The sequence below is a fragment of the Lagopus muta genome, chromosome 14 (assembly GCF_023343835.1).
Source record: "Lagopus muta isolate bLagMut1 chromosome 14, bLagMut1 primary, whole genome shotgun sequence".
Taxonomy (NCBI): Eukaryota; Metazoa; Chordata; class Aves; order Galliformes; family Phasianidae; genus Lagopus; species Lagopus muta.
The window spans coordinates 11,884,689-11,911,612 of NC_064446.1; the positions used below are offsets into that span (position 1 = coordinate 11,884,689).

The 26,924-nt window shown below is 42.4% G+C and overlaps 1 protein-coding gene across 3 annotated transcripts in view; it reads right to left on the reverse strand.

Moving 5' to 3' along the window:
- The window catches only part of GALNT10 (polypeptide N-acetylgalactosaminyltransferase 10), an 82,186-nt gene that overhangs the window by 43,196 nt on the left and 12,066 nt on the right, over positions 1-26,924 (reverse strand). Inside the window, exon 1 of one of the 3 annotated variants that reach the window (XM_048960342.1) lies at positions 19,373-21,717. The exons of the other annotated variants lie outside the window; for them this stretch is intronic. The gene's annotated coding sequence lies outside the window, so the exon portion shown is untranslated. Of the gene's footprint in view, positions 1-19,372; positions 21,718-26,924 lie in introns of those variants that run through there. 3 annotated transcript variants of the gene reach the window in all.

Here is a 26,924-nt window from a genome sequence, read left to right on the forward strand (position 1 = left end):
AGGAGCACCCCTTCCCATGGTTGCTAGCACTTCTTCCACTCCAGCTCAGCACTCTGTGTATTAGCTTACAAAACCACCAGTGAAGACAGGTTTAAGGTAAGATTTCAGCATAAACTACAGAGGCTGAACACAGGTGTCTGCTCTGTTCTGGGTACTTCTTTATGGGTGGTAATTCTTAGCAGAGGAAGTGCACCAACAGCATGAGCTGTGCTGACAGTATCATCAGACTAAGGGTAATAAATGAGAGGTCTATGAGTAATAGAGCTCGATCTGATTGAGAGATGCCCTACGAACTATTAGAACTTACTTGGTATTTTATTTTCCATGCAAGAGACTTAAAATCTAGATTTTTTTCAATGTAGGATCTTATGATGATTTATAGTCAGTTGCTCAACTTATCTGGCAAGACATTTTGCAGACCTGGCAGAAGTCAAGTTTCATTCATGAAAGCAGACACTCAGCTACACATACCAACTAATTAATACAGAGACTCAGAGTATTCCCCTTCCTGCTGTCTGCAATTCAGATTTAGTTCCCCTGCAGGAGAGCTGAGGGGCACTCAGCCAACAAGGAGTCACTCAGCTACTTCTCAACGTCAACAACTATTAAGGAACTTCTATTTGTGTCACGTGATGAACAAGGGGAGAGCAAAGCAAACTTCCTCTTCTGATAACAGAATCATTAAGATTGGAAAACATCACTAAGATCACCAAGACCAACCCCAATCCACCTCTACTATGCCCATAACCACATCCCTCAATGCCACATCTCTACAGTTGTTGAACACCTCCAGAGACAGCAACTCCATCACCTCCCTGATCAGCCTGTGCCACTGCATCACCACTCTGCTGGACAAGAGGTTTTTCCTAACGTCTAACCTGAACCTCCCCTAGTGCAACATAAAGCCACTGCCTCTTGTTCAGAGCTCAAGAAGGTGCTCCAACCCCATATTCCCAGAAGCAATGAATGCTGGCTAACGCTAGCGATTGTGAGCAGGTCTGGGTGACAACTGTGACAGAGCAGCATGACAGGAGGAGAGGCAGCCTGGTTCTTTTTGGTATAAAGCATATCAAATTTTCAGCTCAATGAAGCAGCTGTCCTGCAACAGTTCAGCAATCCATTTGTCTGGTCCACCAGAGCTGGTTCTAATTTTTCATCCCCACTAAATAATCCTCAGCGCACGGCCATTCTGTGAGAGCTTGGCCTCTATTTTGCACGAGAGACAGATTATGAGTTATTTATCCCTAAGTCCTGCACAGAGACCATTACTGGGCTCTCCCTACTGACTTACAGGACTGACAGTTCTACATATCAGCACCAGGGAAGTAAAAGTGATCTACACAGCATGCCTCATCTCCTGCTCTTCAGCCTCTGGTGCATACAGCCTTCCTGCCCTGTACAAGTGAAGCCAGACAGAAGAGTCACACACATGAACAACACTAATCTTTGTATCAGCATATCTTTCCATGAGTACCTTTTAAACCTTTAAGGACAGACATACTGCAGATGGTCAGGCAGACTGGCTGTGTTCTGGAGCTGTTTTGGCCTTGGGCAGACAAGTAGCATGAATCAATCCAATTGAGAAGTGCTGCACTAAATGCAGTACAACTCAGCTAAGTGCTATGGATTTAGAATATTTCTTTCATCAGTACCACTGGTAAGCAAACTTCTAACACATTGGTTTGGCAAGTCATTATTAAAACACGGGACTTGAGAAGCCTGCAGTGATGAATGCCTGTGTCTTTGCTCCAGTAGACCTCCCAGCACTCACAATCAGAGCAGCCCTGAAGGGAACATGTACTTGAAGCAGTGTGGTTAACGTAGCATCTCTTGCTAAAATCACACAAAACTAAATAAACTTAGACTACTGAAAAAAGAGCAAATGACAAACATTTGCCATCCCCTGGACTGCAACTGCTGTGCCCACAGTCACTGCTCTTAGCAGAGCAGCTGTAAGAGCACAAGCAGCATGCCACCGTCACAGGGAATGCACGCACATTAACTCCAAGTCCCCCAGCAGCCACAATGGGCACTTTGCTGACATTGGTGCTTTTCTGGAAGCTTTATTTTACATGTCTGAGCTCTAGACATCCAGACACAGCACATACAGAGCAGAATGTTTCCTTTTTTAGTGGCTTTCTTCAGGGATGCTGCAGGGATTTGACTCATTTATGCAAATGAAATAACTCGATGATATCCTTTCAGCAGAAGCTCTAGACTGAGATATCCAAGCAATGTGCAAAACACAGCCAGGTTTCTAGGACTGACTTTTGCCTTCACTATTTAACAAGCAGCTCATTTGTGGAAAGCTTTATCTTACCTGTAGTGCTGCAGTTTGTGTCACTTCTCACTTTTATCCTCATTACCCATAAATTCGAATTGCACAGCAGAAGGCACAGCACTGTTGTCCAAAACCCATCAGCACAATCCCCTCCTTACCCACATTTTTGCTATGAAATTCAACGGCTGTTGTTCGAACATTGTGGTTATCTGTTATTTACGGTGAGGGTGAATTGACATTAAGCATCTGCATTTCTGTCCATATAAAGCAGCTCAGCAAACAGAAGTGCCAGGCTACAGACTTTGCCATTTTCCATTTTGCTCTGCTTTCACTTCTCATTTTGCAAAAATCTGTTTGTTTTTGAAGTGGTCAGTTGTTAACAGCAAAGCAGAAAGGAGATTTCAAAGCCTGAAAGCTTTATTACAATCAGCTATTAAAGCTATCTGAGTGCACAGGCCATTGAATTTCATCCATTAAGTCCTACAGCAAGCCCATAACTTCTGTTTCTGTTTCAGCTCAAACACATTCACTTTTTCTTCAGAACTGGAAGTTGTTTACCACACAAGTGATTACTTCTCCAGCAATATCTTAAACTAATCTCCTGCCTGCTTTCACTCTTCGTTTTTTCAAAAAGTGAAAATGAATTAAAGTAGAAAGGCATATTAAGCAATACATTGGAAATGGATTTAGACAGATTGCTGTAAATAAGCCCCTTCTGTCGTCTACCATGCTGTTACTTAACGTGCCACCAAAGGAATCGATCAGTGTTCAAACGCCAAACAAAAATGGAATTTTAATCTTTCCTTTAATCACTATTTAGTGTGCCTGGCTCCAGCCAGAATAAGAGAAGAGTAGATGGAGATGTAAGCCAAGAGCTTTATATACTAGAGGAAAAAAGATTCGCTGAAGTGCACGCAGCTCATTACAACGCTGTACAGATTTCAAACCCTGTTCAAACATTTATTTTGTTGCTTGTTACTTCTTAAATTTTTTTTTTATTATTATTATTTTTAATCAAGGAGCTACGATCTTCAGAGATGATGGCATTTTTTCACCTCAGGTCTCTTCGTTTATCCCTGTACCTCAGTGAGTAAATCTCGCTGTCGCATCCTACAACAAGCTGCTGAAGATGAGGAAAACAACAAGGAAAGGGAGGGCAAATTTAAGCCATTCCTTTATTAAAGGAAGCTGCAGTTAAAGGCAGAGGTAAGTGACATGCCTGTGGGCTATCTAGAGCTGGGTCAGAAAATCCTGAACAGACAAACTCACTATAAGAGGTCAATTTTGACTGTAACCCCTATAAACACTGCTGACAACAGCTGGCAATTTCAAACCACAGTTGGCAGGATACACATACAAAGGTGGGATTTCCACCTCTCAGCTGATACACATTTAGCTTCCGAAGGCCAGAAGAGAGAATATCTCACTTCCCAGAAGGTTGTCCTTAAACTACATGAGTAAGAAAAGGGGGATAACGTTTAAGATGTTCCTCAGCACTGTCTCCTCTACTCACAACAGCTGAAAAAACCTTCTTCTCTGCAGCACTCCAAGCATTTTGCAGTGCCAACACGATTGTTTCCAATCCGCTGGCAAAAGCTACAGAAGAAGCAAGTTGCAATTAATATGGGCAAAGCAGACCATCCTTCTAGGGGCACTGCGCAAGAGAAGAGCACGCACCTTGTGTGCAGCCTACCATGATTGTGTTCCAGCAAAGCTGGAGTAAGGAACACCTGGCCTCAGCACTGTGCAGCCTCCATTCTCTGTACTAGCATGAAAATAACTGAGATTTTCTCATAAAAAAGAAAAATATCTCAACCATCAGCTGGAGGTACGCTTTCTAGGTCAGGAAACTAAGCACGACCTTGGTTAGTCACAGCTCTTCATTTACTGGAATAGGAGATGGCATACTACTAGGAAAAGAAAGCTACTAAAAGCCTGTCCTGCATTCCATCCGAGTGTTTTCAAAAGGTTAATTTCTTAAGCTATTTCAGTTCATCAAAAATTTAAGAGCTACATTAATATAATCCATACGCTCAACGTTTCAGGAACCGCTAAAAGGCAACGCAGAACTAAATGGCAGCACATCATGGGGAAAGATTAAATGCTTTAAAAGACAAAGAGAAGTATGTCTGCACAGCTGTGTCGTGACTCAGATCCAAGCAGCAGGTCTGAATCAGACCTAGAGATTCCCCGCATAATGCCAAGATCCCGCAGTTTAGCCATCATGCTCTTCTCTCCCACCAGCATCATCAGTAAAATGGAAATTCATATGTTCAGTCTTGGGCTGTTCTTTGAGGCAGTCACACCTCAGGGCATGGAAATAACTTGCTCGGCTCCTGCAGGAAGGAAGAATGCAGCACGTGCCCTTGGTTCAGTCCTTATCCTGTGTCATGGACCAGGACTACAGCTGGAGCAGAACCACTAGAATGAAGTGGGGCACATGGACACAGAGCAGAGCCTTTTCTGCAGAACGCCCAGGGATGCTTGGCAGCTGCTTGCAGAGCTGTTGAAGTAATGCTTCCCTCGCAGAAGGCCAGGTGTGCAGTGCCTTTGGTGGACAAGATGGCCTACTGCCTCAGCATTACCCTGTTCCAGCTGACTCAGTGCTTATTAATGCAAAAAGCCTTTTGTATGGAGTGCTAGGACAGAACTTTGTTGATCTGAATGACGCCTCCCCTTTACATTTCTTCACTTAAGTTTTATTTGACCTCAGTTGCTGAAAATCCTTTAGCACAAACCAACTTTTATCTGCAGAAGCATCCTGGTTCATCAAATGATTAAAGTCTGAAGACATCAGCTAAGGACGGCAATATGACATCCAGCTCAGCCACCTATCTCTGCCAAACACTTCACACCTTGTTCTTCACTTAGCTTTAGAAGTAATGTGATGCTTCTGCAGCGCTCGCTGTTCTAAACCTGCTCTCTGACTGACTCCATCCAGGCACACACACATACAGTGCCTTCCCAATGTCAGTGCAAACAGTGAATTCCTCCCCAGGTTCCAGCACACCTGAGAATGCAGTGCACTTTCAGTCTCAGGCCATTCTTTCAGCTGCCAAAAACCCAGCAGAACTATTTTTAGACTTCAAAACAGTTCCCATTGCTTTAGTTTGCCCACAACCTCTTTCTCATCCTTTCCGTTCACTACAGCATTTAAAGCCCTTGGTATCTGCAGAAGTGCTCTGTTTCCCACATAGCAGCATGCCTCAGGAATCTGCTCCGAGTTGTGGGATAAGCTCCCACAGGCACTGAGCTGCATCAGAAACCTCATTTTCCCCCTCAAGCGACAGGCACAGCTCTTTGACCTTGTGTTAACATATAGCAACACATTGTAAAATTCCAAAAACAAGAGTTTACTCCCTGGGCTATCCTCCCATTGAGATAGGAAACAACTGTTAGTCACATTGCCTGAGGTACTGCTGTGATGAGCTGCTCTGACAGCAAGTTTGTGAGGTATGGAGATGGATAAATCATCTCTGAACCATCAGTCAGAATGAGATTAAAGACTTCCCAACACCTCTCTTTTGCTTCCTGCTTCATGGGAACTCCACACCAGGGAGCCAACACATATGCTGTACGTCAGTGTGTCCCCAAGAGCCCTTTGGATTGCAACTGCTGGAAGAAGCTCTGCAGAGCTGCATGCTGTTTTCTGCAGTATTCAGTGCTATCAGAGGTTGTTTAAAATGCAGTAAACCTTATTTTATTCACAGGAATAAGAATGAACAAGCTGGTTTGGAGATCAATGGACAGCTGACTCCAGACCTCTGCGCACATCCACGCTCCATTTAATCGCAGAAGGCACTCAAGCTGCAGCAATTTCCTGTATGGACATACTTTACAGCACTGCTGCTGAAATCTGACTTATCATAGACTTACGGGTTGTGCTGCATATGCAGAAACACCTGACTAATCTGCATTAAGATTTAATAAAAATGCAGGATATAAGAGCTGTTAATTCCATTATTTCCATGTATTCCCTGCACCCAGACCATAAGGTGCTGGTCAGATTACAGGAACATTAGGTCATTCAAAGACTGCCCAGATGAACACAACTTCCAAATATTTTGACTATTAGCAGAGATTCACACCATGCACTGCACCTGCAGAAATTCTGATCTCATTAAACATACCACAACCATCGTAGTGTGCCATCCTCAACAAATACTGCACAAGTGAAACTCACAGTATTTGGACAGCAAATGAAAAATTACACATAAGCCGCATGCTGCAAAGTAGTTGGGCCTGGTAAATGCATGACCACAAATTGGACTTTGCTCAGTTTACAAAAATTATAACATTTGTAATAGCAGAAGATGAAAGAGCTACTGCAGTATACAAATTTGCAATTGAAATGTCCCTGGATAGACCTTGGGAAACTCTGGTATAATGGCTGAAAGAAGGGAGATGGCTGCTAAAGCTCCAACAAGTCACAAGATGAGGACAGGACAGAATCTATGCACTGCATGTCCAAGGAAAGAGGTCTAAGTGTGCTCCATCAGGTAGATAAATCAAGGTGAAACCATGGTGCACAGATCTCTCTCTTTGATGCTTTCTAGACCATAAGCAAGGCTACAAGTATGCCTCGCATTTTGCAATCAGGAGCCACCATTAAGACAGGAGAATGCATTATAAATATTTACATGAGGCTGGATTTGGCAGTTTGAAAACTTACTGAGTGATAGCTCAAACCTATAAAAAGAAGCAATCTGGATTTTGCTTGGAAGAAAAGGCAGAACATTACAAGGTATCCAAAAGCATGAGAGACCTGCAGGCTTCAGAACAGCTGAGATCAGATGGTTACCCCTCCTTGTGGAAGTTGGGCTCATGCTCAAACTCACTGAAGTAAAACTCAAGGGCACACTACAGAAGTTGATGCCCTTGGAAGGTAATAGGAAAAAAGAAGTCTGTATCCATCATTGGGATGAATAAGTTATAGAAATTTTTCCTACAAGGAACATGCAAGAGGCAAAATCTGACCAGTAGTGATGTGATCTGCCAGAAAGTCAGACTCAGCACTGGAGGAGCTCTAACATCTACAAGTGGCACTCAGCTGTGCTACAGGAAATAATTCCCAGCGCCAACTCATCCTTCTGCAGTAAGAGAATAAACTGCTCCTCAAAAGGTTCTGTGTCACCCATCCACCTCTTTCACCTTTCCTGCTACTGACATCAGTATGAAGACCAGAAGGACTACAAGCCCAAGACATTGAGAGGCTTGCAGACATTTTCAGAGACTATTTTTCATGTTTTCTGCTGCCAGGAAAAACAACTTGCTAACTTAATACTTAAACATCACTTGAACAAAATAATTCCAACTAACTCCAATAAAGCTAAGAGAAGTGCACACATTTTTCTGTCTTATCTTCCATGCTCATCACTCAGTACCCTTCAGTACTTGTAACCCTTATTGTGACAGCTGTAGTTTATAAAAAGCATTACTTGTAATTGAACACGTTTATTACTGTTACCTCAGGTGATGATCCACTGTTGTTTCGCCTCCTAGTTCATACTGCTAACATCAGCCTCAATCTGGCTTTTTAATTAGAAGCAATGGAGCAAAACCCCATTTTGCTGTTTTTCAGCAATGGAAAATCACTGCTTTCCTTTCAGATATTTTAGGAGCTTTGAAGTAAATTCTCTATCAACTTCCTGGCAGAATTGATGCTTCTTGACAGCGTTATGCTAAACTGAAAACATCAGCACTAAAAGGCAACATTTTACACGCCTCTTCTTCCCGAGGAGTTATTTAACTGCTGTTCAAACAAGGAGAACATTGCATCTAGCAATAGAAAATGCATAGATCGATGCCAAAATTAATCATGCTCCTCTCACAATCAGACTTCCTGAGATCACCTCTGTTACTCTGAAACGTTTGAGCCATCCTGCCTCCAGTTTCCCCATTCATGCTGTCAGACCATTTGACGTACTTGTGTTCTGTCTGCATCTCCAAGTTCTCCTCAAGCAGAAGGCAGTAAATACAATAACTGCCCTCAATGGCAAGGAGTCCTGCTGCATACCACAATGTGGGGTAGCTGGTCAACTGTGCACAGTTACAGCATTCTTATGAATAGTTCCTTGTAAGGAAGAATAAGTCACTCCTTGAGACCAGATACAAGCTGCATTAACCCACCCTGACCAAAAAAGTAGAGCCGTGAGCACAAATGCCCCAATTTCAGTCTTCAAACATCTTCCAGAAGCACAAGTCATCAGTGATGGGGTATGAAGACTAAAGACATCACACACGCGAGGAATAAATACCACCATGACCTGGCTGTTGAAGGTTATAACAAGGGGAGTTCTAGACACCTAGAAGTAGTATAGAATAATGGATATCAACTTCCCATCAGTTCAGTGCTGAAGTGCCAAGCACACGTACCCAGCAAGACAGTGTCTGCCACTCTTTTACCACTCCTCTGCACTGCACTGGCAGAATTCCCCACTTTCTCTGTACACCATACATGCCACCTGGCCACATTTCCAAAGTCTACTACTTCTCTCCAAGCAAGCTGCCCCAGTGGTCTGCTTCTACTCCTTGAATACGTTGTGAAATTGTGACCATCACACATCTTGACTCTGTCCCAAGGCTATTATTCTCCATACCTCTACCCTAGACTGAGAAGAGGCTGACCCAAGGCCAGGAAAGGATCAAGTAATCTATACTGAAATGATGAATCTAGAGGCTAGATAAATTCTAGGTGGGTATGTTGGTACCTCCGAGAGATGCCCTCTGGCAATGATTCATCACTTGACACACACAGCTGCAAGCTGCAATACAGCATGAAATTACCCGAGTGCTCAAAATGCCAAGCAAGGCAGCAAGGAGGGCACAGTATACCAGTTAGGGTACAATAAGAAACAAATTTGAAATCACAAGATAAATTGGTTGGGCCTAGGAAGAAGGTTGTTGACAGTCTGAGGGCTATCATCTCCAAGTGCTTGTGGAAGACAGATGAGATATCCAACAAATGGAAAAATACAAGCATATCCGGGGAATTAAGGACAAGAGAAGTTGAGGATACAGATGTAAAAACTGTGTATGGGTATAAAAGGTGACAAATCACTTTAGAGAGCACCAGCAGGTACTAACTATGGCAGCATCAGGATAAAAATCAAGAACAAGCAGCTTCTTTTTGGGACGATTGATGACTGTGCAGGCAGGAGGGAGGAGATGCATCACTTCCCTGAGTGATGCAAACATGAGTAGGCAACAGTCCTGTTATTGCTAATATCCAAATTGGAATTTACTCAAATGTAATCAAAATCGACATGTTTTGATGAAAACATACCAGTCATGTATCAAAATTAGCTTTGCCAGAATCTTTTTAGGCTCTGTGAGATTACCTATTGATTGCAATATTGGAATAACAAGCATGCTCGTTAAATCTGATGTTGTCAGCTAAGTGGAAAACAGAATTAAAATCCAGAAGTGGTCCTGACTAAACAGAAGAACACATCAAAAATTTGGGATACCACTCAGAGGATGACTAAAAAGGCATTAACTGTATAAATGCAAGATGTGACTCATTTCTTATGCAGCGTTTAAGCAGCTGTTTTGTCATTTCTGGGTGATGACAGATCACTGACTGCATGAATCTGCCCCACACTTTGGAAGAAAAGCAGAGCTCTTCCTGAGATATTTACAGATACATCTATACACAGAAGTACATAGAAGTATGGGCACAGAGCAGGGCAGAGAAGACTAGTTAGAAAAGAAGGTATTAGAGACAGTCCTCTTTTCAGACAGTTGCAAAGAAATGGGGAAACATGAGATTAAAAGCACAGCACAGTCAGAATTACGGCAGTGGCTTTTCTACTACAGGAGATATTAGTATGTGCCATCTCAGGCCAAAAGCTAATTAGACTTTGAGGAGTCTCATTTTACCATAGGGGGCTTAAGGGATATCTCTCCCTTGACTTTAAACTGAAAACATCCAGCTCTGGAAGCCTTCACTAACTGGTCTCTGGAAGCTGAAAGTAAGTAAAAGCTGCAGAATAACCTCACGAGCATGCTGCAGGAATCACAGAAACAACACAATATTCTCAATTTTCCCAAATCTACAGCACAGCAGAACTATATTCCAAAGAAACTGAATTATTTGGAGCATTTATTGTCCTTCAGCATCGTTACGACAGCACAGGACTTAGCCTTATAACAAAATATAAATTCTCTTCTCTGCAGCACATAGCCTGACCTAGCCATAATGAAGCTCCATGGGACTGAGAAAAATTGCTGTACAGGAGGACATTCTCTGTAATAGAGGTTTTGTAGCTCGCTGTACCAGAATCAAGCAAGCAGCCTGACTTGAACATGTTATACCTAGCATTTTTATGAGTTTCACTTCATATTGAAAGAATACCACTTAAGCATTGACAAAAAAATCAATAAAGAAATAAAACACATGTTCATACATAAATACACCAGAGAATGGCCAATATAAATATCTCACATTTGCCTAGGTGTTTTTTTTTCTACCAAGGCTTATTAAACAGGCAAAAAATAAGTTCATTCTGCTAGGACTGTTTTAATGAGGGAAGGCTATTAGCAGGTCTTGGTAAGGTGCCTCTGAGCAATTCATTGTACGCACGACCTCCCTCACGTCCTCTGAAAATTTATGCTATAACACTTCAAGGCAAAACCAGTGCTGGTGGAACTGTACTACAGCACAGCTTACAGGAACAGAACACGGTGCTCTGTTTTACCAGCTTGGAGGAATTTTCAAGGGAAACTTCTGTTTAAGCTTTTGTCAAGCCTTCCTGTTTTTCTTCAGTGGGAGCAAGGAGCGAGGTGCATCCTTTAAACTGGATTTTAAGTGTTCCCAGAACACAAAGGCAGTTGTACCAGAGAATATTCAGGTGATGTTTGGGCTTGGTAATGTTGTGTATCTACTGTTCAGTTTTTGTTACTCTTAAGATCAGTCAGAATTCAGAAAGTCTGCACTGTGCAAGGAAGACAACATGTGGAAAGCAGAACACCCTAAGCTCAGCAGTGTGCAGAGGACAGGAAAGGCACAGCTCTGAAGCAGCACCTTGGGATACGTCAGGCAGCATCACCTTCCGACAGCACTGCTTCCAAAACCACAACAGAAGATGTGTCCAGGACAAAGACCCTGGGCAATAAACAAGAATGATTTCTTCAAACGCTGCTTCTGGTGTCTGGATGTTCCTTCTCAAGGCCTCTTTCACTTGTTTTCAGATGCAAACAGCTACAGGAAAGGAGTTACGGTAAGAGTTGTTCAGCACAGCACAGACCAAGCAAGAATTCTCACCACCTCCAAAGAGTAATGTGGCTCTGGGCAGCCTGGTCCGGTGGTTGGCAATCCTGCACACAGCAGGGGGGTTGAAACTAGATGATCATTGTGGTCCTTTTCAACCCAGGCCATTCTATGATTCTGTGTTCAGCAGAAAAGCAATGTGAAAATCATGAGCGTAACATGCAGGGTTATGCATGATTGGAAAAGGATTTCTGATCAGTATTTCAGATCAGCTTTTGCAATACTAATCATGTTTTTATTTCCCTCTGCCTGCAGAAGCATGGATGTTCTGAAAACAGCGCTCCAAGTCTTCAACACCATTTGCAACTGAGGCAGCATCTCCACTTCCAAGTTTGACTGGACATTGCCTATAAAATTGATCAGACGTCCCAAATTCTGTGCCACAGCAGAATGCAATGGGATAAACTTTTTCTAGAAGAAATTCTATCTATTTTAAAGTCATTTCTTTTAAAACATTTTGAAAGATGTGAATATCTGCTGAGTGGGGAGTAAGCAGGCTGAACAAACTGAGACTGAAGAGAGTCAATTAGTGGTAACAGACTCGTATTATTACCATAAAAGACTAAAGTTCAAAACTTGATCTGTGTTATAAATGAAGAATCAATCAAATTAATTTCGACAATAACCATTCTTTGGAAATGGTTTTTCCATCACTGCTCAACAAAAAGCCCTGACCTGATGACTGAGAGCACAGACCAGAGCAGCTGAGGTCAGCCAACACCATGCAAGATCTACTGGCCCTTTTGAGACTGATCTGCTGACCACAGAAAGCTTTCAGAGATCCTTTTTGTTCATGACAAAGGCTTATTTCACTGACATTTCTGCAGCCTTTGAAAAAAAACAACAACAACAAGCCCTGCCAGCACTGGAGTATCACTGTATAATAAATCAAGAGTAATAAAACAAGAATGCAAATTCTCTCCAACCTTCTGAAAGTCAAAAAATAAGTTTTCATTCAAGAACAATTCTTGAAGGAACCATGCCACGGATACAGACATACAAGGTTACTACCAGTTATTACAAGTTCCTTCCAGGTTATTCCAAGTACCTTACAGGGGACAAACAAGGTGCAAACATTGCAACTTCTTAAAACCTTTTGGCATAAGCAAATCAGCTAAGAAGTTCTGAATGACTTTGCTTAGCAGGTGGACACCCCTCCATGCTCTATCTGACCTTACTAATAATCATTCAAGCTCCAAATCTGCTACCAGAGTCTCTGCGGTAAGCAATTATTTGCCTCTGTGCAAAAACGTTAATTTCATGCTCTGTAAACACATCTCCTTGTGAAAGACCAGCCTGCCTATAAAGATTGCTTTTGACAGCCTGATGACCATCTTCTGCAGCAAGTGACTGAAGCATCCTTCAGTAGGTAGCAACATCTGTTCTCCCCTCCGTACAGCAGAGGACAGACCAAGATGACAGGTTTACAGGTGAATCACATACAGTGACCTTTAAAAAAAAAGGGAGCTGGAGTGCTTAGGCACTTACTTAAAACAGAGCAACTTGACATCATAAAATTAAAGACAACAACTGCTTTCAAGTAGCTATAACATGTCATAACATTCCATCAAGTAACATACTGTGGAAAATATTATTTCTGCAGTGCTACTCTTAAGAAAAGGATGCACAGAAGATGAAGGCTGGGGTAAGAAGGATGGCTTTTTAAGTAGCAGTGGAACTGCAAGAGAAAGGCTGGCTGTCAAGCTTAAGGGAAAAATACCACATTTCACCAAAACCAGCAGCAAGAAGTAGGCAGATTATTTGGCCCATAGCACCAAAGCCAGCTGTACCTACACTTGTGAGCAAGAAACAGGCACTGCCCATGAGATCAGGAAAGATTATGCTATACTGCAAGCTTTCTTCCTCCCAGTGCTAGTCTGAATCCCAAACTAAATCCATCAGGTACATACAATTTTAATTTTCAATGTCAGCACATGTGAGAGAGAGAGAGACAAGATGAAATATTTAAGGCAATATAAAAAAGCAGCTGACTTCTGAAAACGCTACATGTGAAAGTTACCACCTTTGCTAGAAAGGCAAGAGAATCATAAATATGCCAGGCATCTAATCTAGGGAACAACTCGGAATTATTCCATGCTATTAACAGATGCACACTGAATATGGACTCAGATCACTTCATAATTCATATCTAACACACATTAGAAGTCAGCCTCAGTATTGCAAAGCTTGTCAGGGTGGTCTTCCAAACACATCTGAATCCATTTTGACATATGTAAAGAGCAAGGAAATGCTCTTCCACCTCTCTTAAAGCTTTCACTTCTGTGTCGCTTCGTAGATGCCCTCAACCAAACCTATTTCCTCATGTTCTAAAATACCCCAGGGGCCGCGCACATTAAATGAACCAGTCCTCCTCACTTCTAAGAACATTTCTTGAAACTTGAAGTAATAAGCAAAGAGACTTCAAAATTTAAGTCTTATGACACTTCCAGATTAGGAAATGTTTACGTCTTTCCCTAAATCTACTGCTCCGAGGAGAGGCCAAACAAATTCACCATCTCCAGAAGCACAAAGCAGAGCAGTTGGCTACTATGAATTATGAAAGTATAAAGCTCAGATAGATGTCAGTGCTTCCATAATCCTATTTAGGACAACAGCTCAGAAGCAAGCTGCACAGGACTAGATTTTCACAAATTACATTAGGAGGAAGAAGGACCATAACATTTACTATAAAGAAGAGATGTCAATCTTACAAAGATAAGAAGAAAGATTCTTAATACAAACAATTTGTTGAAATTACTTCCCAATTCACAAAGCAAAACAAGCAGGACCAAAGCTGCTATGTACTTCCAAGTAAAACTGATCTTAGATTGATAAATTCTGAGACTTTTTTCCCATGGCCTGGGATAGAACCTTGCAGAGTCTTTGAAAAGGTGAAACCAGACTCTCCTCTACATAGCACAGCAAGACGTGCTTGCAGAACTACACTGTTCTATACTCCTCTTTTTTTTTGGGAGCAAGCTCATATAAAATACTTATTCCCTCCCCCCCCCTCCATTTTGAATCCAGTTCATCTCATTGATAGAGGAATTCCCTATACAGAAATGTACCAGCACAACTGAGCAGGACACAGAATCACAAAATTGTCAGGGTTGGAAGGGACCTAAAGGATCATGAATCTCCAACCCCCCTGCTACATGCAGGGCCACCAACCTCCCCATTTAGACACGATCTGCAAAGTGAGGGCAAGACCAAAGCACCCCTGCCAACAAGACAAGATATGCTTCCAAACCCTACTTAACACGTGCTGTTTGATTACTGGATTATTACCAGCCAGGCAGACTATTTGAAGCTAATTCATTTGCCATTCTTGCTATTACTACCATTAGCAAACTCAATTCACGTTTTCTTGCTCCTTCAAACAGGAACACGTACCAACCTCCAACTTCCAGGCTTATTGAAGCAAGGAGTTTTAATTCCTTGCCTGGCAAAGCAGAAAACCACTCATGTCAAAAAGAAAGGAAACCTCAGAGCCAGCCTGAGGGAGTCGATAACTGCTTCCTGGTAGGTGCAAAATTCGGGATATTTTTGGCTGCTCTTTTGGTACACTTTGTTTTAATGTGCCTAGACATCCTCAACTACTTGCTGCAATTTAAAACACCTTCCCTATATATAACTTTAAATGGGCATTTGCTGTAGTCTTCAGAACTGTGTCAAGCCCATGCTAACGTGCTAATCGCAGTGACGGCTGAAGATGACCCCAGCTAAACAACTCCACAGCAACACTATTCTGTTTAAACAATCTTGAGAAGTTTCAGAAGGACCATTATCTAAAAGAAGGAAAAAAAAACACAACACAACAAAAATGAACCACAAAACAAAAAAATGCTTATGTAGTTGAAAGCCTTCATCATTTAATCCTCCATACTCAGTAAGAAGCATTCAGACTGTCTGGAATAATTTACATAGCAGCTCTCATTACAGTAAGCCAATCATTTCATCCAAGAAGGGAAAGTATGAAGAAACCATAATGCATGGTGGTGATGGGGGGAAAAAAAATACTTTTACCCCCACACTTCTTTTAAACACATTTTCAAAAGCAGCAGTTGTTTCAGACAAGCCAAGATATTCCAGTCAGACCACAGGGACAAGAAACCACGCCAAATTCCTTAAAACCAAATAGAAGCCAACTTCTTGCTATTTTCCATTAAAGGTGGGATCGTTTTCTTTTCCTTAAAGATGTGAGCCAAAATTCATAGCTACTACAGATTTCAAAGTATTCATATCAACCTTCTGAGTGCTGCTTGGAAATACAGTATGTTTTTGACTGATGCTTCTGAAAATGAACTGTGATTTGTCTCTTCATCACAAATGCAGACCTGTAGAAACTGTGGGCCCTTCAAATGAGGATCCACAGGTCAGTGGGATAACCAAACTACTTGCCTTCAAAGCCAGTTTTGCTTCAGGCCAAATACAGTATCACTTATTCAAGAATCACTGCTACTTGAAGAGGCAAATCACATGCAGTTTTCCTGCTGTCAGGTTCTGCAAGCTTAACTACCTTGGTAGAGAGCTGACAGTTCTCCCTAGCACACTGTGATGCCACTTTATACAAGAGATGGAGAAAATCTCAGGTGAAGAACAGCTGAAGGAGAGCCAAGAGAAGTAAGGGAGATGAAAACCAGAATAATGCATGGTAGAAGAATCTCGGCCAGGTCTTCAGGCTCCATGCATGTTATAGAAAGGGGACTTCTGAGCACACATTAAGAGAACACTGCAGCTGAAGGCACCATCTATCTTTGAAGCTTTCTGATGAAGCAGTATTAAGAAAGCAGAGCAAACCCTGCAGATAGTGGAAAAACCCTGGGCGCAAGGGAAAACTGCTTTGTGGCTCAGATGTGCAACCACTAAGAAAAAATACGCATTATGAGCAGAAACATTTAGTTTAAACTTCCCTAATTACACATCGCAAGACAACAAAATATGTCCAACTAAGCACATCCAACCAGTAGCCCTACAGCAACTTACCATCAGCAGAGCTGCCCCCCCTCGCACATTTGGCATATATCATTTTCCAGTCATTACATGCCTGGGAAGCATCAAAACCTGAACATTTCACTTGTTGTAGCCCACCAGTACAAAGAATCATTTTATCCTATACCAACAGAATCAAACAAGAAAACTCCTCTTTGCCAGGCATCAGTAAGAGCCTCTGTTGAGCTGCACAAGAATTCGGCATAACCAGAGCATACTTAAAAATCAGCACGCAGCAGTGAATGTTTGCCATCCCAAAGCATGGGGAGATTTGTTAGGAGGATTATATATAAGCAGTTTTAAACATTAATGTGAAGTAGCAAAATCCAAATCATTAGACTTGCATTTGCTTGATTCGGCTCCTGCTGCAGGGCAGCATGCCATGCTCCTTCCAGCAGGCAGGTAGGCCCCTGCTCAAGTAGTTACCCACTGATGCTTGCCATCACTAATCTCCTCCTGGAATTGTCCCCCAGTGCCAGGCAGGCTCCGGGGATTTCAGTGAGCACAGGCTGGCTTATACCTAAACTGGTCCACAGCTGGAGGAAGGCTCCTTTGGGGTAACATGGACACACATGGAGATGTCCTATGGTTACTCTGCAAGGCATAAACCAGATACGTTGTTAACTCTACAAGAGAATGGATGTAACTTCTTGTGAAATATTTTTTACCCCTACAGACCTCACAGAAAAGTTAGCAATAACATTTATAAGCAATCCCCATTTCCCTTTCAAATTCTCTACAAATATTTTTGGTGGAAACCCCCACATGCAGAGAATTAGGACTACATTTAATTGAAGAACTACCAGCATATAAACAACTACATCCATTTCAGATGGACTGCCTCTTCGGCACCTCAATGCCTGGAGTGCCATTTCTACTGCCTAGCTTTGAGCAATTCATCTTTCAGCGTTCAGCCTGTCCACTGAGAACTCAGGGTGCTGAACACTGGATCACTTTTTAATGAGGCACCTACAGCAAAGCACAGATATTTCCCCAGCCACTCGCAGGCTACGAAGGAATGAATGACTGGTTTACGTACTGGGGAGTCAAGCTGCCTGAACTTTGGAAATCAAAGCTACCTGGAACAATTCCCAGTGTCAGTAATCACGTAGCTCCTCTGACCACAAACCCATACGTTTGAACACAAAAGCAAAACTTTGTCATGTGCATGTATGTGTATATACACACACAGCATCATGTGTGTATATGCAAATATATGTATATATGTGTGTACACAGACTGCTCTGAAACTAAGGCCTCCTATTTATTGCCATGGAAACTACAACAGATACAGAGAGCACATCAACACTGTTTGACAGAGCAAATTCTCAGCTACAAAACACTATTCTTCAACTGTCACCATCATTAGCTGTGCATTTTCACTAGTGATGAACAAGAGCCTGCATGCTGCACCCACACCAACTGCACGGTCCATCCAGAATGTGGCTTGTCATTCACATCACTGTCACCACTGCTGAAACCACCACTTCACTGTGCTCACATCCACTGGTTGGTCTCCATAAACCTTCAACAAGCCCTGAGGAATGTCAGTGGGTGTCATTTCTTCTGCATGCAGGAATTCAGTGACACACATTTGCTTCAGTCACACTTCCATGTCAGAATGCCTCTCTGCTGCCAGCTGTCACACAGCAACAAAACGTGATACAATACTGCTGGGAAGGTTCAACTTCTACTGTCATCCCATCAACATCTGCCCCTGATGTCATGGCCCAACATAGTAAAAGAGGAGGCAGTACTTTCGGAGCAGCCATCATACATAAAATGCAATGAATGAAGATGCCCTCCTGGTCATTCAATTCAAAGCTATGCAGAGACAAAAAAAAAAAAGAAAAAAAAAAGCATCAAATTCTCTTTATTTGAAATCCTTTACCTTAATCCTGAATGGAGCCATTGAAGTATCACAGAAGTGTCTGTAGCAGAGACACTGCCACTGGTGCACAGAACTCAGTGCTCCCTTATGCTCCAAGACACGCTCCAGCTTAACGCTGAGAGCTTGCATGCATTTAGAGAAATTACACATTTAATTGCAGCATTTAGCAACGTGTTGAAGGACCATCTCAAGCAAACGCTCACCTTCTCCTGTTAGCTGCAGAAGGCCAGTAAATACCAGACTGAGACCATCCGTGGCAACATTTGTTCCCCATCTCCATGTGTGCCCCTACTGACTAACATCTGTGCATGTCTTGTAAAAGAATGTTTGCAGCCAGTAAATTCCCTGACAAGGGCAGAAAGTAAATTTTCTTGATTCAGACACAGAACGTTTAATTCCTAAAACTTTATTTTCAACATTTCCTCAGAATACACTGCATGCAATATTTAGAGCTCCTGGCTTCCAGGAGACATTTGTCAAAGCACATTTAGAAGCAATAATGTCTAAAACATCTGCAGCTGGTTATAATGCAGCAGGAAAATAAAGTTGTCTGGCTTCAGTGCTGTGCCAGTGTTTGAAGGAAAAAAAAAATATCAAAACCATATGCCTGCTCTTAGCATATTCTCAAGTGGTCTATATTTCATAAGGTAACTTACCATTAATGTTTAAAGTCCTACGAATTGAGTTCTACTAATTGGACTTCTTGGGCTTTTTAGAAAAAAGCTTTTAAAGAACCTTGAAATTCCCATAATTCAGCTGGCTTTGATCCTACAGGTCAGACATCCCAAATCTTGCCAGTAAGAAGCATAAGCTCCAAAAATTCTCCTAGCAGGGCTATATCCAGCATACCTCCCTTCATTTCTACCCAGAAATAAGTCCCCTGGGATTGTTTTATCCAGGATATCACTACGATGGATGCAGAAAACGAATAACTTACATTGTGGTTTTTAAATTTACGCTGTTTCAAATGAATGCTGGCGTACAGTTTCAAATGAAAGGAAATGATAGCAGGGATTTTAACCCAGTGAAAAACTCATCCAGGTCTGAAACGAATGGCTCTGAAAGCTGTTCAAACAAGGTGAAGCTCTTTTCCTGCTCCAACACAACATTTTGGCTTCACATCTCCTGGGAAATCAAGGGAGATATAATTAAGCAGTCTGGTCGTACTCTTTTCTCTCAGCAGATGAATGTTTTTCTCAGACTCACAGATTAACGCACTCACTCACCACTTTCACTGCTCAGTCTCTGATCTCAGTGTGAAGTTCATAAAGATTTGCCCCCACCCTTCTTTCAGAACACAAGAGAACATTTCAAAACCTGTCTTCAGTTTAAATGCTCAATAACCAGTTTCCCAGGAACACTGCATCTGGCTGACAGCTCAGCAGGCTTCCCTGTTCCTAAGGAGCAACTGCACTGCAGAGATGGAGGCAGAGTCACCCATTCCTACTGCAGAACCTTCCATCAGGATAGGTACTGACGTGGCTGTTGACACACCAGAAGATTGCAAAGCAAATATAAAAGAACAAAATTAACATTTCACTTACTGTTAAACAAATATATATATATACACACACACATCTGGATGATGTACAAGATAACAGTGCTCTCTTTGCAACCACACGTTTGTTTTTGAGCTGAGCCCCGGCACGAGATGGTCTTGCATTTCCCAGTCAAAAGCTGAACATCAACTTGATGAGCGGTTTCCCAGCTGCTCACAGGTCCCAGAAGGGGCAACAAAAACTGGCAGAGTTCGGATTTTATTTTTTTAAACCTTTTGCAACTTTATAAAACCAAGCAGCCAAAAGTCAAAGGCTAACTGCAAGCTCAGAGGCCTCCGAAGCAGCAGCCAAATCTCCCTAGCTCTGGTTGAGTAAGGGGAGATTGAATATCACCTCCTACAGAAGTTAACTGCTCTCATCAGGAAGATGAAGCAACTCTACTGATGCCAACTGATCTCTTAAGATACCTTTAAAATGGGGGGAAAAAAAAAAATTAAATTAAATAAGTAACAACCCACATCAGAATCTATGCAGAACATGGATTTGGAAAGACATCAGACCCAGAGCTCTTACAACACAAGTGGAGAAACTCTGCTTTACTGTTACCGAAATTCAGTTCCTTCAACACACAGCCTTTTCAGTAACAGCCTACAAAGCCTGAAGTTCTGCTGCTGATCTGTCATCACCTCCATTCCAGCACCAAGAGCTGCTTTCAGTCTATAAATTGCTCCTTGCACTGCAGCCTGGCACGAAGTTCAGCACCATGCAGAAGGCTGGGCTGCGTTCAGTCTGACAGCGAAGTGCTGTGTGGATCCTGTTTCTGTAACAGGGCTTCTGGATATGGCCACTGAAATGTCCTGGGAATGATTACTGAGGAGCTTTATCATCCCAACTGTACAATTGGTTTCAGCAAGACCAGTATCACCACTGGCATGTCTGTGCATTGGTCTGCAAAACCCAAATTAAAACCCCAAATCAACAGCAGAGCCCAATAGAAGCATTCAATACACGAGGACAGACGTGTCTAGAACTCACTACATAGATTCAGGTTTTAAACCACTATTCATAATGGCCCACAGACCCATCCCTTCTCAGCTTCCAGCACAGACCCAGGACAAAGCAAGCTGTCCTTACGGCAAGGCTCTCCAGCACTTATTGCCTTCCTATCACCTGATCAGTGCAGTAAATACTTGCAGCACAAACATGTTGGCTGCCAACAACTCTACACAATACCATTTTTCTGCAAAGTTCAAAATCCATCGTGTAGAGCACTCAGTGTTTTAGCAGCAGCAGCAAGCTATGCAAAAAAAAGAAAAAAAGCAGGAAAACATTGTGAATGTTAGTCTGGATGTTGCATGGTCTTACGAGGCACTATTCAACCTGATACTTTCAGGGAAATGCCCTCTAAGGAACACTAGACTTTTTTTTTTTCCCATCGCTGCTGAAGGACCACAAATACAAAATTGCAAAACCCCAAAGAGTGACTCAATGGCAGTTGTCAGCTCATGAAAAACTGCTGCAAGAAAAAAATGTATTTGTTTGAACTTATCTGCAACCAGCAAGCAGCACAATATTACTTTGTAACCCACAATAAGGAGTAGATCAACCCGGGAAGGAATGTAGTCCATTTTCAAAGACTTCTAGAAAATGCCTGGAACATTTTAATAACTTAATTCTGACTTAGAGAAATCTTTAATTAAGACAGCATTTAGAAAGCATTTTCAGAACAATCCGGAATCCTGTGGAATGTGCTACACCCCCATGGGAGCTTGCTCTTGCTAAGAGCTGAGCTCAGCCACAACTTAGGGAAGGACAGCAGCTGTGAGCAGCCAGCAATACCCACAACATCCTGTGCCACGTGCCCAGCACATCAGTGTTGGGTACCACGAGCACCCCAATCACCCTGTCTCCCCTTTATCATTCATTAAATGAACTTGCCATGCTTTTTCTACAGAGGTATTACCTCAAGTCATGTTCATATAGGACTTAATTATTAACTGCTAATTACTTCTACTGACAAGCCACTGATAGTCTTTGTTCCTTTAAAATTAAGCAAATTAGGTCAAGGCAGCTTAAGCGCTAGTAAAATATGTCGCATAGCACCTTATATCCACAGCTCAGACAGCACTTCCTCACCCAGCAGCAAGCAAACAATGCATAAGCCCAGTCCAGACAGCCAAAGGGTCTTAGTCTGGATACAAACGGACTTCCCCTTGCTCTTTAGGCCTCACGCCTCCTCTAAGTGTCTGTTTATCTGTACAGGCAGTTCCTGGGAGATTTCTTTTGAGGAGATTACACCCTGCCAGGGTCCTGTTCTGAAACTTCTTTCAACTGCAGCCTTCTGAAGTACTGCAGGCCTCCTAATAGCAAGAGACAGAGCAGAAAAAGCTGCAGCACAAGAATCTTTCTTTCTTCTTGGATAGTCCTTAAGTGACAACCAGCAATTCATCAGCTGTTCCTCTGGAGAAAGCTGCCCATCCAACCAGTGCCAAGGCAAGATAACAAAACACTTTAAACACTTCCAATTTCTGCAATACACACAGAACTAAAGAGCTGTTCTTTTACGTGAAAGCTGGTGAGGACACACAATCCATCACGTCCAAGAATGAAGCTTCAGCACAAGCACTTCCCAACAGCAGTGCTTAACTGCTGTGCTCCAACAGGGTCCCACCCTTGAGCAGCAGCACATACTCTGTCACATGCACTCGAGCCATCCACCTTGCTGACTTCATAATGAAAAATTGAGGCCAACCAGGCAATTCCATTAACGTTGATTAATCGCTGTGTCAAGCATTGTGTCAGGTCCTGGGGATGCCAGCTGTCCAGTACTTCAAATTTGGCAGCTTCATGTGAGGCAGAGCCAAGCATTCTGCCCAGCGCAGCCCCAGCAGCACAGAGAAGGGACACAGGAGCAGCATGAAGAAAGGGACACTGCATCCTCTCTGCTCTGAAGCCACGTGTTCCAGAGAGGTGCATGTCTGCATGTCCCATTCCCACATCAGCCTGTGCAGCCCAGCTGTAACTAGGGGACAGCTAGAGCTTCTCCTGCAGTCAGAGAATAGTGACTTGCAAGACACAGTTCTTTTACTGGTATAGTCTGTGTTGAATGTAAAGCACCATGAAGAACAAGAATCACTACAGCAGCATCCCATTTCAGACTGGGCACAGAGCTATACATCAAAAGCATAAGAAAAATGAGAACAGTTTGACTAATAGGAATAGAATAACCCCCCTCCTTACCCTTTCAACACCAAACAAGTTATGGAAATCTCATATGCAGCAGTCAGAAGGCATAAGGCTCAGCAACGTTCCTTACGTTCTCTGTCACCTTTCAGAAGAGACAGTGGTCAGCAGAAGCCAATAGCAAAGCAGCAAGGGCTGACCCAAGTGATGGCATGGCATTATGTGGCAGGCATTTACCTAAACTAACACTTGACCCACTCCTGCTGATAAACGTGTCATTTCTCAAGCATGGAGTGTTCCAGGAACACAAGCCAACATTTGTAGCTATGATTGAGCTACAATAAAACCCTTTGGAAAGCCTTCTGCAGCTTTTTTTTTTTTTTTTTTTTTTGCTAAAGAGCATAGTTTAATGCTTCTCCCATTTTGGCTGCAGATCACATTAATCTCTTGCATGCTCCCTGTAAGTTGTCCAAGTCATTCTGCAGACTAATAGGGAGGTAGTTTTCATAACATAAGCTAAAGCCAAGATTGTTTTGAACCACAGAAGATACAAGATTTGAGGAACTTCAAGAAACCCGGGGATATCTTTGCAACTGCTGCCTTTCCCTCCTGTGTTTTCAAGTATTATCCTATCTTAAGATAAAGATCTTCTGGAGGGAGATTAGTTCTTACACAAGGAGTTGATGCAGGAGGTAGTAAACAGAATTGCTAGAAGTCATCATTAAATTTATAAGCCCAGACACACAAATAGAACGTTGGATTATATGTCATTAAATTTTAAAAGCACTCCATAACCAAGAAGCTTTCAGGGCCTTTTCCATCAGCCAGGTTCCTCCTCCAAGGAGCTGCCCAGAGTTTTTACAAGCTTCTGAAGCTTTGTACCCAATGATTTCCAGCAAGACCCAGGTGCACACACTGGTCTCTGCTCCAGGTCCTAACCCTTCTTGCTGTCTGCACACATCACATAATTAAGAACAGCTTACAGGTATAGCAAATGGTGATGCGTTACATGTTCTTGCTTTGGAAATGAGAACAGAAGCCAGACTGCCTAATCCAGGAGCAACAAACACGTCCAAACTCATGCATATTAAGCTGACAAAGTTCAGTACTGGAATGGAAGAAAACCTCCTTTGGTGTTCCTTTCTTCATTCTGAATGGAGCACATTGCCAGAGTCTACACACAAGTTCACCTTCACAGTGCATCAGGATCTCTGAAGACTGAGATACACCAGTTCCAACAACCTTCTACCAGAAAAAGAGAGACAAATACAGTTCCTCACTGCTGACTTTGTGATCAGAACTATTGCCTTTCCTTTGCTGCCCAGGGATAGCAGCAAAGAAATACCTACATGCACACACAGCGCTGTGAACAGGACTGTAGCTGCAGACACAGCCAAAAGTCTACATCAACACATCATTGATTAATCCAACTTTAATGAGCTTGAAAACATTTTACTGAAGACATGCTGCTATTGTGAAGCTGTGACTCACAGATGAGGTAAGCCAGTGCTCCTCTTAAATGTTTAGACCTTTAATTTTAAGGAATTAAAAAAAAAAAAGAGATGAAAAACAACAAAGTTTCAAAAGTCAGATCGTCTCACAGTACTGACGAGCTAGGGAAGGAAAAAACAGATCCACAAATCTCACATCTGAGACAGAAGACAAAGCATTACAGTGATTTCACCAGGCATCAGAAGACTGGAAATGCCAAAGATCTTCACACGGGACTCAGCCAGCAGTGAAAATCCAGCTGTTCTTTTCAGGAAGCTGCAGACTACTTGTCACACTGTATGAAGTCAAATTACTGCACTTCTGGGAAGCTGCTTTTTGTGCTACCAGTACCAGCAAACAACCTGACTTTTAAGGCATTTTCTACAGAACAACTTCAGGGAAGGAAAATAAACATGCTTTCAGTGGATGCAACTTTCAGAAACATTTTTCCTTTGAGTGTTTTACTCCTTCCTTACAGACTTCTGACCAGGCCTCCCCTTGCATTACAGAAATAGAAGTCAGTTCTCATGGAGCCATCATTTTTCCCTAATGGGCTCAGAGGATTTAATTCTGCTTTTCTAATTATCTTAATAGTTACTCAGAAGCAAGAACTTTATAGACTAATAAAAACAGACCTAAAATAGTTCTATAAAAGCTGCTAAATATGAGAGGAAAAAAACCTACCCCAAATGTTTGTAAGCTGGGTAAATGACAGTCATAGAGTGCTCCACACAGAACAACCTCAGAGCTTGGGTTTAACTGGAAATAACTTTGCTTCTTGCATTGTTTTTTAAATCTTAGTAGCCAAATTCCTACTCTACAAAAAGTCAGTCTGATTTTGATGATCCCAGCTCCGGAAGCACAGTGTTACACAGCATCTGATACATTCTAGTTTTCAGGGATTCTCTTACTGCTTCTGACCTTCCCTAATCCAAATGGCACTGAGCTTCTCTGACAAGATTTCAGAGGGAAAGATTCCATAAACATTGGTAAAGTTAAAACACTAACGTCCACTGTGATAAATGGAGCAGAGCACGCTTACTTTGCTCTCATTTATATGACACACTTGGCAAACTCCGGTATAACTGACAATGTGTGAACAGAGTAAGGAAGGAACATCTTTTACAGCAACTGACTGGTGACCACGTGCATGACACTGAAGGTGAAATCCACTATAAAGGTTTACATCGTGATGCTGTGATTCCTGCAGAGGGATCTCTGGCGCTAAGTGAGATCTGGAAGTGCCTTCAGAATCACATGTAAAACAATTGAGTAGGGCACATCTTTCACACTGTTTTTTTCCAGGTCTTAGGTATACTACCTCTTCTTCTCTCTGCCCCAAGGCTTTGAATGCAGATACCCGAGTCCCACATGCTTCATGCAGAGCACATCATGCTCTGAACCTGCTGTCCTCCAAGGGGGCAATGCTGAAGATCACAGCGGGGTTTTGATGAGGAAGAGGCAATGAGGGCAATGAGGACCCCAAGCTGCATAGGAGCCAACCTTGAGCACACACCCCAAGGGTAAGAGCCCTGAACGTGGGCTTCAGGTCTGAGGAGGATCAGCTGGTTTCAGAAGATCACTCAGCCTAAGCCCTTAAACCCACTTAGGCCTCCATCCACAAGGGAGTTAAGCACCAAAGTCTCACTTTCTAGGGTTTTCAGTTCACTCTGGCACAAACCAAGCGTGCAAATGCCTGTACCATACAAACCACAAGAGATATAAAACAGTTATCTAAATGAAGAAACTGAAGGAAATACACAGAGAAAGGAACGAGCCGTCTACTTGCTTAAATGTGAACAATTTGCAAGAAAGCATATTAGTAACATGTAGATAACCTAAAATATCTCTTCTCCATTCCTCCTCCAAAAGTACTCCTCAAAGCACTACATTTCTCACACTCAGCCCATCCAGTGCTTTCTCCACGCAACGATCCTTCTCCCATTCCATCCTGCAGTGCTGGCCCCACTAATCACTGACATATGCTCCAGCGCAGCGCGTTTCCTCTGGCATGCTGTAAAAAGCAACGCTGTCACCAGAGCAATGCACATGCTGGCAAATATGGTCTGTCAGGTTTTGTTTTCAAGGACTATAAAAATAGACTTCACTTGAGAACTCATACCCTCTAGAGATAATTTTTTTTTTTTTTTAAACCAAGTTTTCAGATGGCTTGTTAAATGAAATACGAGACTATGCTTTTTCTCTCTGGATGTTTGAAAACAATAACATTCTCAGGTTAAGCCAATATTTGAAGTTTTATTGCACGACTGACAATTCTCAGCTAATTTATCAGTGCTCCCTCCTCGTGTGCATCAA